The following is a 12,518-nucleotide window of genomic DNA, read 5'->3' as shown; positions in this document are numbered from 1 at the left end:
GGTACACTTGAATATAATGTAAGACAAGAGGAGGAGGTAAATTCTTCGTATTAGATAACTAAGGGAGGTGAATCAGTTATCACCACTTATCCTACAGGCCTCAAAAACACTTTAATATTTTAGATCATTAACTAGATAACTAAATCTAACATCAAAATCTAAACTAGTATTAACTTTTCAATAAATTGTCACTTAATATATATATTGAGTATTAGAGTTATCTTCTACCTTATACTGAATTGAAACAATAATTACTAAACATGAAATAAACTTACAACATCATAAGCAATCACACAATTTGATACAAGTATTTACTGTGAAAACACTATAAAGGGAAAAACCACTTGGAAGTAGGCAACACAAAACTTTCACTCTTTTGAGGTGAGCTTTGTTAGGAGTGAACTTTATCAAAGGCTACATATACATCATTAATGTGACCTTGTTAGAGGGTTTTTTAAAAAGATCATCTAGGCCTTGTTCATTCTTTGACACTTCTAAAGAATTGCTTGTTCTAAAGGAATTACAAAAACTCAATAGAATTTTATCATATAGGATTTCAAAAGACTGTTAGGTCCACTTGGTTAAGAGATTTTTCTATTATAATGATTAGAGAGTAAGATTGAAATGATCTCTTAGGCTTAGCATTACCTTGCTTCTTTAGATCTTTGCTTCACTCATTCTCTTATTGGCTGATTCACACACTCTGCACATCAACTTATTGCTTCCTTTTCTTGATATTTACAATACAGTCCTTCTTAGACACATCAACTTGATTAACTCAATCAATGACCTCAACAACAATAAACATCATGTTTCATCCTTTAAACAGAAATATTCCTCCAGAATCTTCCAAGTTTTTCAGCTTCATCACAATTGTTAGATTTTCATCAGGTTCATGTACATTGAATCTAGATGCTCAAGAAATATATTTCCATCTTGAAATTTTTTCTCCATTTCTAATTGTTAAATCTCCTTCATTAGATCTCATTTGAATTTCTCCAGTCATTGATCTTGTAACAAACTTCATCCTTATCTTCAAAGCTTCTCGAACAATCTTTATTTTCATCAAATATCAATCTTAGATTAAATATTTTCTTAAATTTTTCATCCTTCTCATGCTCAATTAATATTACATATCATCTAGCCAACAATAGACTTAATTAACACTAAAATTTCATAGATGACACTAGACTTTCTACAACTCTTCTTCAAGTGCTTGGTGGAAATTGTAGTAGCTCAGTTAATACTATGTCCATTCATTCATTTACCAAACTATCTTTCTTATACATGATTCCATAACTTTTCTTATATTTTTAGATCATGTAAAATAATCAAACCAAAATTATACTATACAATTCCAACTCATTCAAGTGCCCATTAAATACCATACTATTATAAATTAAAGTCCACCAAGATAACTGAGAGGGGGGATGAATCAATTATCTGATCAATCCAATTTTTATAAACCTTATTAAACTTTAAAAATGTGATCAATATAACCAAAAACCATAAGAAGATACATATAAACAATAACATCAGATTTGTTAACTAGGGAAACCCTTTATCATAGGGAAAACCATGATGGGGATGGTACCCATAAAATGATCTACTAACATAAATATTCCTTGTAAGAGGATGGACTCATTTAGGAGCCAATGAAATACATTTAATACATATCAGCCCCTATTAGGAAACTTTGAACCCCTGAGAGGAGATTCTAACCCTGTTAGGAGTTGTGCCTGTTAAGTATTTAACCTAACACTATACAGGTCTAAAAGTGCATATCACAATAAACCTTCTTACCTTAAATATAATTGGTGTTTCCTTGAATGATATAACCTTCTAGAAAGCCAGTGACTTCTTAGAAACTGTTTGGTATTGGTTAACTAATCTAACACACTTTGTTAGTTTGCATAACTTATAACATGCCTTACTAATTGCCAATTTCTAGATAGGATTTTTTTTTTTAAGTTATGAAGGGACATGTCCCTTTGAGGGACAAATCCTTTAGCACCAATATTTAATGAGGTTATTGGTGTAGTTAGAGAACACACAAAAAAATTAAGTCCGCTCTTCTAAGCACCAATATCCTACAATTAAGATTGGAAGATACTCTCATTTAAAAGGTTGAATATTACTTATTGTATCAGCATCAAAGAAGTTCAATGTTCTCCCTATATATTACATGATTAAGGTTATCTCCTTAGCAATATCATTACACTGATCTATTGTAGATGTGTGTGTGTGTGTGTGTGTGTGTGTGTGTGTGTGTGTGTGTGTGTGTGTTTGTCAACTTCTTCAATAATTAGGTTATTAGAAGACCATTCTTAGCTTCCAAGTATTGAAGTAAAAGTCTAATATAAAAAGGATACATAATTTGCAAAATATTTACATGGTATTAGAGCTTTGGTTGTCAAACCTAGGCTCTACAAAATTCAATTATCAGACTCTATATATATCTAGCAACTATCGTCTATCTTCAATGGAATACACAATCAGATCCAAGGACAAGTTTGATGGGAAAGAGCACTTTGATGCCTGGAAATTTAGAATCATGATGATTCTTGAAGAGAATGATGTAAAAAAAATTGTTGATGGAGACACCAAACAACCTCCAATTGAACCTTACAAATCTATCTAAACTCAAGTGTTTCAAAAGTGAAAAAATTGGACACTACAAATCTAATTGTCTTGAAAATTTTAAACAACAAGAAAACTGTACAAATGTTATTAGAGAAAATGATACTTATGATCCTGAGAACCGTGTTTTGTATTTCTCACTATCAAATGAAATTTCAAATAAAACATGGGTAATTGATAGTGGATCTTCTAGACATATAATAGGATACAAAGAAAAACTAGACTCTTTATCAAAGAAGGTTAATGGTGAAGTTACCATTGGTGATAATTCAACACACTCTATTGAAGGAATTGGAAATTGTACATTGAAACTAAAATTAGGAAATACTATTCTTCTTAAAGGTGTACTCTATGTACTAGGAATTAAAAGAAACCTAATCTCAATTACAACACTTGAAGATGATGGGCACAATGTTACATTCATGGATGGAAAAGTATTGAATTGGGCAAAGAACTCCTCCATCAAGAAAAAAAATTTAATTGGTCAAAGAAAAGGATATTTATATGAATTGAATATAGAATCTAGTTGATTTATTCAAGCCCTAGTTCATGAAGCTACAGATATAAATGAAATATGGCATAGAAGATTAGGGAATCTAAATTTCAAAACTTTATCAACTATGGAGAAGATGGTTATTGGATTACCTAAACTAAATAAAGACCACCCAAGTATTTGCAAAGGGTGTGCTCTGGGTAAGAACACCAGAAGTCCCTTTCATGATAGTACTAGGAAAACAAATAACGTACTAGAATTAACTCATTCATATTTATGTGGACCTATGTCTATTCCTTCTCTTGGAGGATTCTGGTATTATATCTTGTTCATAGATGACTTCTCTAGGAAAACATGGATTTACTTTTTAAAATGTAAGGAATCAGAAGAAATCCTACAAAGATTTAAAGAATTCAAAACATTTATTAAAAACTTTTCAAGGCATAAAATTAAAACTCTTATAACTGAAAATGGAGGAGAATATACCTCAGACTTTTTAAAAAGGTTTTGTAAATAATCAGGGATTACAAGGGAGTACACTATTCCTTATAATCCAGCACAAAATGGGGTGCTAGAAAGAAATAATAGCAAAATTATAGAAGCTGCTAGAGCTATGATTTTTGACCAAAATCTAGAATATTATCTTTGGGAAGAAGCCTCTTGTACTATTGTATATAATCAAAATAGAAGCCCTCACTCCTATCTTAAAGATACAACTCCTAAAGAAGTATTTACTAAAGTAAAACCCAATATAAGTCATCTTAGAATTTTTGGGTGTCCTATATATATCCATGTTATAAAATAAAAGAGAATAAAGTTAGACTCCTCTAGGAGGAAAAGTATTTTTGTAGGGTATAATGAAACATCTAAGGCATATAGAATTTTCATACCTGGATAGAAAAGTATTGAACTTTGTAGGGATGTAATCTTTGAAGAAGATCTTCTATTCAAAAGAGCCATAAGTTATGATGAACCTTGTCCTTTATCGAGTTCTAAAAGAAATAGTGAATCTAGGTCCCAGAGGAAGAACTTAGAAGAAATCAAAGATGAAATTAAAAATATGAACCTTGAAGAAAATGCAAAGAAAAAACCACTTTGGGCCATTAAACAGTTGAAGTAGCTCAAGGCTTTGTTGCACCTTCCAGAATAAGCAAGGAAAGCAAAAGGCCTAAAAGATTCTCTAGTTATTTAGTAAACATGAGTGATTTATCCAAAATAGAACCAACCAATCCTTCTAATGCTATTAAACATACAGAAACTATGACAAAAGAAGGCCAATCTATTATGAAAAATGATGTTTGGGAAATTGTTCCAAGACCTAAAGGAAAATCTGTTGTTTCTTCCAAGTGGATATTTAAAATAAAGCCAAATTTGTAGCTAGAGGATTTTCTTAGAAAGAAGGGATTGCTTATGAAGAAACCTTTGCTCCTATTGTCAGATATACCTCTATAAGAGTAGTCTTAGCAATTGTCACATTGAAGGGATGGAAGGTACATCAAATGGATATAAAAACAACATTCCTAAATGGAAAGATTTTAGAAGAAGTATATATGGAGCAACCTAAAGGATTTGAAACTCATGATCCTAACACTTTTGTTTACAGGCTCAAGAAAGCTCTCTATGGGCTTAAATAGGCTCCCAGGGCCTAGTATGAATGCATTGATAAGTATCTCACCAGCTTAGGATTCTCCAAGAATGAATCCAATCCAAATTTATATTATAAAAGAGATAAAAATGATATTGTTATTCTGATACTATATGTTGATGACTCACTAATAACAAGTGATGATCATCTCATAGATCAGTGCAAGAAAGATCTAACTAAAGAATTCGACATGAGAGATTTGGGACTCCTTCATTACTTCCTAGGACTAGAAATATGACAGAATAATAAAAATATCATACTTAATCAAGGGGAGTATACATCAAATATTTTAAAGAGATTTGGAATGTGGAATTGCAAACCTATGTCTTCTCCAACAGAGACTAATCTACATAAACTTAAAGAAGTAGTAGCAGAATCATCTTCCATAGATTCTACTCTCTACATACAAATGATTATTTCTCTTATGTACTTAGTCAATACAAGACTAGATATTTGTCATGCAGTTAATGCCTTAAGTCAGTTTATGTGTAAATCAAAGGAGATTCGCCTAGTTGTGATTAAACACATCATGAGATACTTACAAGGCACTCTTAATTTTGGACTCAAATATGAGAAAGTTGACTTAGAATTGCATGGATTCACTAATTTATATTGGAGTAGAAGTGTTAAAGATAAAAAAAAGTACCTCTGGATGTTGTTTCAATTTAGGATCAACAATGATATCTTGGATATGCAGAAAGTAGTCTTCAATAGCTTAGAGCTCCACAAAAGCTGAATACTTGTCGGATTATTTGGGCAAGCCATGAATCCTATGATTATTCATTGTGATAATTAGAGTTCCATCAAGCTCTCTTTGAATCCAATTTTCCATAATAGGTCCAAGCATATTGATTATGTAAGAGATATGGTAGACAAGAATTCTGTAAAATTGGAACACATTTGCACTACAAATCAAACAACAGACATACTCACCAAACCTCTATCTAAAGTGAAGATAGAACACTTTAGGAGAAGACTTGGTATGTTTGAGTTGTAATTCATTTATATTATTTGATTATTAATAAAATGATTTTATTTTGTTAGGCTATTGACTGTTATCGGCTCCACCATTTGTATTCATTATTTAAAGAGGTGATGATCTATGAAATAATGAACACTTGTATAAAAGGCATTATGAGAGATGAAAATCTCTTAGATAATGTATGAAACATTAGAATTTTACTATAAGATGTAGATGATTTTTAGACCATATTGTGATGTGACATTATTATGTTCATGAGTCACAAATTGGATAAAGAAAGAATCTTAGTATTCTCTGGGTTTGTCTTATATTTTAGTAGATCTTAAACTCGGGATTTTGTTGTGATATAGAAATATAAATTTCTATGAATCATAACATGATTAAATGAAGAGATTATTCTTCAAATTTATCCTATATATTATCACTAGTAGCAGTGATTTGTCATATCACAGGTTTAGTAATATGACATTGTATCATGTGTTCTATGATCACACATACTAAGAAGATTCAGATAGATATAGAGTAATAATTCCTACTTATTCATCTATATTGATGTTGCTAGATATAATATCTCCTTATATGATTATCAGGTTAAGAGGGAGTGTTAAGTATTTAACCTAAAAATATATAGGTTTGAAAGTGCAGATTGCTCTAGATCTTTTTACCTTAAATATAATCGGTGTTTCCTTGAATGATATAACCTTCTAGAAAGCCAGTGACTTCTTAGAAACTATTTGGTATTGGTTAACTAATCTAACACATTTTTCTAGTTAGCATAAGTTATAACATGCCTTACTAATCATTGATTTCTAGATAGTATTTTATTTGTTAAGTTAGGAAGGGACGTGTCCCTTTGAGGGAAAAATCCTTTAGCACTAATATTTAAGGAGGTTATTGGTGTAGTTAGAGAACATACAAAAATAATTAAGTCTTCTCTTCTAAGCACCAATATCCTACAACTAAGATCAGAAGATACTCTCATTTAAAATGTTGACTATTACTTATTGTATTAGCATCAGAGAAGTTCGATGTTCTCCATATATATTACACAATTAAGGTTATTTCCTTGGCAATATCATTACACTAATCTATTGTAGATGTGTGTGTGTGTGTGTGTGTGTGTGTGCGTGCGTGCGCGCGCGCGTGTGTGTGTGTGTGTTTGTGAACTTCTTCAATAATAAAATTATTAGAAGACCATTCTCAAATTCCAAGTACTAAAGTAAAAGAATGATATAAAAAGGATGCAGAATTTGCAGAATCTTTACAATGCCAAACCTATTAGGAGTTGTAGAAGGCATAAGGACCCACTATCCAAATAGCTTTAGGGGAAGGACCACTGAACTCACTATCCAATTGTTCATTATATTATTCCTTATAGAATAATAGAAATACAACTGATCTCGACAACTCAATACTTGCTCCATCCTCTTACCATGCCTCTATTGCATCAAAACACTTCTCAAATCTCAATACCAGATCTTTAAACTCGCATCACAATGACCCATTTGATCACTCACTCACATTGACCTATCTTCAAAAATCTAATTCAATTCTCTTATGTACATTCATAAAACTAATGAAACAATCCTTCCTTTATACCAAGTCCTCATAATAATTCATTGAGTCATCCTTGATGGTTTCCCAATTGATTACAATAGGACCACACTAAGATAACACACAACAATACATCTTTTTCATAATTATAAAATATTGTTGGCTCATATTCTTCACAACTTCTCACACATGTGGCCTCAAACTTTGTGCACTCATTGACATCATCATAAAGATGTTTACTTTCTCTATCTAACTTCACTCATCTAGATTCTATACCTATTAGGAGATATAATCCAATTACTAGAAACTATTTTTTAGGAACTATGTCTACAAAATATCTTCTGATCTTCTATAAATCATAAATAACTACTACCAATCTTTGACTTTTTGCATGCACTCTTAGCCATGCCATGAGGAAACATTGTATAACATTTCATCAACTACACTTGACCTCATCTTTAGTACTTGATATGTATGACCTCAATCTATGTCTACTACTCTACCAATCTTCTGAGTATGTTGACATCTATATTAACCATAGTCATGAATACAACACACAGTCATGCTAACTATCTCAACACTGCTCCAAGAATGTTAGAATACTCCCTCACAGGAATATCATTAGCATTCATGCTAATAATATCCCTCTTTGGCATTGATGGAAATATAGATGAAAAACATCTAAGTTCCAAGAATACCAAATATTCTGCTCTATTGTTGCTACGCTTATCTTTTTAAATCCTCTTCGTCAATCAAATCTAAAACTCTTAGGAAAAAATGATGATCCCTATTAATAGACTTCTCATTGACATCAATACTTTGTTTATGTTGCAACACTCCCCTATTATATCTTCTTATCTTTCCATGTATTCTCTCCCCAATGTTCAAGAGATTTTTTTCATGCACTTTATCTCCCCATTCATAGGAGATGTTTTTCATGCATTCTATCCCCCATAGACATCAATAAAAAAGGAATCAATATGTCAATTATCTACTAAAATGTCTTCAACCAAATCAAGTATCCAAAGACATTGTTCAATTCCAATTATCAAGAGTCCTTCATGACTCTACTCAATCATTAATACTCCCCCATAAAGGAAGCATTAGCATTCAGTCTAGATAAATAATAGTACTATGTAACACTAGACTGATGCAATCTCTACATAATCCACTCAAAAGTAGGTAAGGGAATAACCCAAAGCATACCTCACAAATACTCAAATGTATCCTTAGGAAAAGGCTTCATAAAAATATCTACAATATGTTCATTTATATTAATATACTTCAATATTATCTCTTTCTCTACAACTTTCTTGCTCAAGACTTGATACTTAATCAATATGTGATTTGTCTTATAGTGCAATACACGATTCTTAGACATACTCATTATACTTGTGTTATCACAATGTATGATAATAGGTTCTAAAAACTCTATCTTGATATTCTTCAACATTGATTTCATCCACATGATCTAATTGCAATTATTTGTTGCTTCTACATACTCTACTTCTACTATACTCTATAAAATAAAATCTTGTTTCTTTCTTAGCGAAGAAACTAATCTTCCTCTAAGGAAAAATGCTCCACCACTTGTACTTTTTCTATTGTCCATATTGTCTACCCTATTCGCACCAGTGTAAGGAAACTTGGCAAGAAAGAATATAACCGTTTCCACATAACCCATAATAGATCTAAAATAAATACATAATTAAAATCCACATGCAAGAGAATAGACAACATACCCACAAAATTGTGACACAAGATATACCCTGGGAAACCCTCATTGAGGGAAAAAACCCAGCCTCCAAAAGCATCCATCACCATGTATTATCCAGCAAAAAATACCATTGCCATACAACCATGGAAGCCTTCATGGCCATAGCCACAACCGAGCAAACTATGTGAACAAGCATAAATCCACACATCCCATGCTATGCTTCCAACCTTCACAAATGCTCCCTTGGCTAACCTGTCAAGCCTTGTCCTACTTGACTCTTGCCTTTCTCACTCTTACTCTACAACAACTACCCTTGTGGCTGCTTATATAGTAGCAAGTCCCACAAAACCACTATGTGGTATTACATAAACCATGTGCTACCTAACCCAATGACCCCACATTTAATATTGAGCATTTAATTCTTTTCCCCAATATTAAATAATTACATGAAATATTATCACAATGTTACAATACAACTCATCAAGAATATTCCATGGAAATCTTTACATGTTGCACATCCATCTAGGCACAACATTACAATATATATATATATATATATAACAATATTATGCAATGTGTGCAACACCCATTATCTCAACAGCTGGCATATGCACATAGAGTAAAGTCATTTGATCTATCATATCCTAACCCAAAATTAGGTGTACCCTCCAAATATATGAATATCCTTTTTATTGCTACATAGTGTGATTCCTTAGGATCAGCTTGAAATCATGCTACTATACCAACTGTATTTTTTATATCTAGTCTTGTGTGAGTCAAATATTGCAAACCTCCAATCATGGATCTATACTTCTTCGGCTCAACTATAGGTGTCTTATCTTTGCTAGATAACTTGTGACTAGTTATCATAGGTGTACCAACAGGCTTACAAATTTCCATGCCAAATCTCTTCAACATGTCTTTCAATAACTTAGTTTGTGATATGAAAATACCATCATAGTTATGCACAATCTATAAACCTAATATAAGTTACTATCTATAGTGCCTTTAACAAATCACAATTTTTCTAAATACTTATCCAACCTCACATACCAAGTTCTAGGTGCTTGCTTTAGTCCATACAATTCTTTCTTTAACTTGCATACCATATATCCTTCTTTTGTCAAAGGAAATCCTTCAAGCTACTCAATGTAGACTTCTTCTTCAAGTTCTCCATTTAGAAATGTTGACTTTACATCCATTTGATACACTTTGAACTTCTTATTTATTGCATAAGCCAAGAAAATCTATACTAATTCATCCATACTCTTAGGTTTAACTTGAGAAATAAAACATAATTCTTCGTGTGCTTTGTTTCTTTTCATAACTCATATGTATTTGCTTCCAAAAATCTGATCAGTAGGGTGATTCTTTGTCAAATAGTTATTTGGTATTGGTGTCATTGTCTCAACTATTATTTCTACTCTAGGTTCAGATTTTGGTTCCTCTCTTAATTCCACGACCTTAATATCATTCTAAAAATCATTATTAGTCTCATAAAAATTCTATAAAATTCTTAGATAGGCTTACGGTTAGATTATTTATCATCATAATTATAATCAAGCATTTTTTCTTGAACTCCAAACTTTTCATCCACTTTTACATTTGAGCTCTCAACATAGTCTTGGTCCTTTGATTAAAACATCTATAAGCTTTTTCTTTTCAATGAATAATGAAGGAACATACCTTCATCACTTCTTGCATCAAACTTTCCAATATCATCATCTCCCTTGATATAACACATGCTTTCAAAGATTCTTAAATGCTTTACTAATGGTGCACGTCTAAACCATTATTCATTAGGTCTCTTATTTGTAACTTTTATGCTCTACACTATGTTCATTATATATGTTGTTGCATTAACCACTTCTCTTGAAAATGTCTTTGATATATCATTCTCAAACATCATAGCTCTTTTTTCTTTTTTTACAAACTTGTTTCTTCTCTTAGCTATACCATTATGATATGGAGTCTTAGGGGCTAATAGATGCCTCTTAATACCATTCATTTCACAAAAAGTATTAAACTTGTTCAAGATAAATTCTCCACCTCTATCTAATCTTAAACATTTAATTTAAAATCCAAACTCATTCTCAACTCTATTTTTAAACAACTTCAACTTCTCAAATGTTTCAAAATTTTCTCTAAGGAACGCTACCCACATCATCCTAGTAAAGTCATCAATAATATTCATAAGGTACCTTTCACTATGGAATCCTCTTTTCTTTTAGGGACCACTCAGATATGTGTGAACAATCTCCAAATTTGTTGTCTTATAATACCTCTTGCTAGGAAAAGAACTTTTCTTATGCTTAACCATAACACATTCCTTCCACACAATATTAGTAAGCTTCACAATTTTTTTTAAATCCATAACAATAAATGTACTATTTGATTTCACAATATTATCAAAATTTATATGAAAATATCTTCTATGCCACAACCAACTGTTATCAAATTTAGTGACCAAACATGTCATCTCTGTAGGATTTAGCTAAATAACATTACCTTTGGATCTTATACCAATGCCAATCATCCTACCATTCTTATCCTTGATAACGCATGGCTTTTATGTGAACTATAACTGGTATCCCTTATCAACCAATTTTCCAACACTCAATAGGTTATGTTTTATTCCATTAACAAAATAAACATCATATCATGTGTGTTAGTTTTTCCATCAAGAGTAATAGATCATATTCCCTTGATATGACAAGCCACATTGTTAACAACTCTAACAATTCCTCCATCATGGTTGTTGAACTTAATAAATTTATTCATATCACTAGTCATATGATGTCATAAACCACTATCTATGATCCAATCAACTTTCTTCTCAACCTATGACACTAAGGCTTTCTCTTCTCTGACTTCTTTTTCGAGATTTTCTTGTTTTATAGCTATAAATCCTAACTCATCGTCACTCTCACTCTTTTCTTCAAATTCATCACCACCCTTTACATACAAACATTCTCTAGGCCTTCTAGACTTGAAATTATTCTTATACTTCTTTACTCTCTTACTACATTTAAAAGAAAAATGACCAAACTCATTACAATTCCAACATTTAAAGATTTTCTTACCATCTCATTCTCTCTACACAAGCAAGGCAATTCATTCTTCAATCTTTTTGTCTTCTTCAAATCTAGATCTATACTATTAGCATAATCTTCGTTGGTGATTGCACTCCTTGATAAGGAAGGGAAAACACTTAATTCACTAAAGGAAAACTCCATTCTAAGAAAATCTCCAAACTATTTCAAACTTACTTTTGTTGCTTCCAGTATTCCAAGAAGAGTCTCTCTAGAAACTTTCTCAGTATAAGGTATCACTTTCTCAATCATCTATGTTTTTTAATTGAATTGTGGTGTCAAATTCTTCAAGATCTTCCATATGATCTCATATTCATCTTTAGTTTCATTACAAGACTTGATTCCTACAACAATTTTTGATATTTTGTCAATATGATTTCTTACAGATTCATCTT

This window comes from Cupressus sempervirens, chromosome 2 (assembly GCF_028749045.1).
Source record: "Cupressus sempervirens isolate cs-2001-9-10 chromosome 2, ASM2874904v1, whole genome shotgun sequence".
In the NCBI taxonomy this organism is placed as follows: Eukaryota; Viridiplantae; Streptophyta; class Pinopsida; order Cupressales; family Cupressaceae; genus Cupressus; species Cupressus sempervirens.
This window is presented reverse-complemented; position numbering follows the sequence as displayed.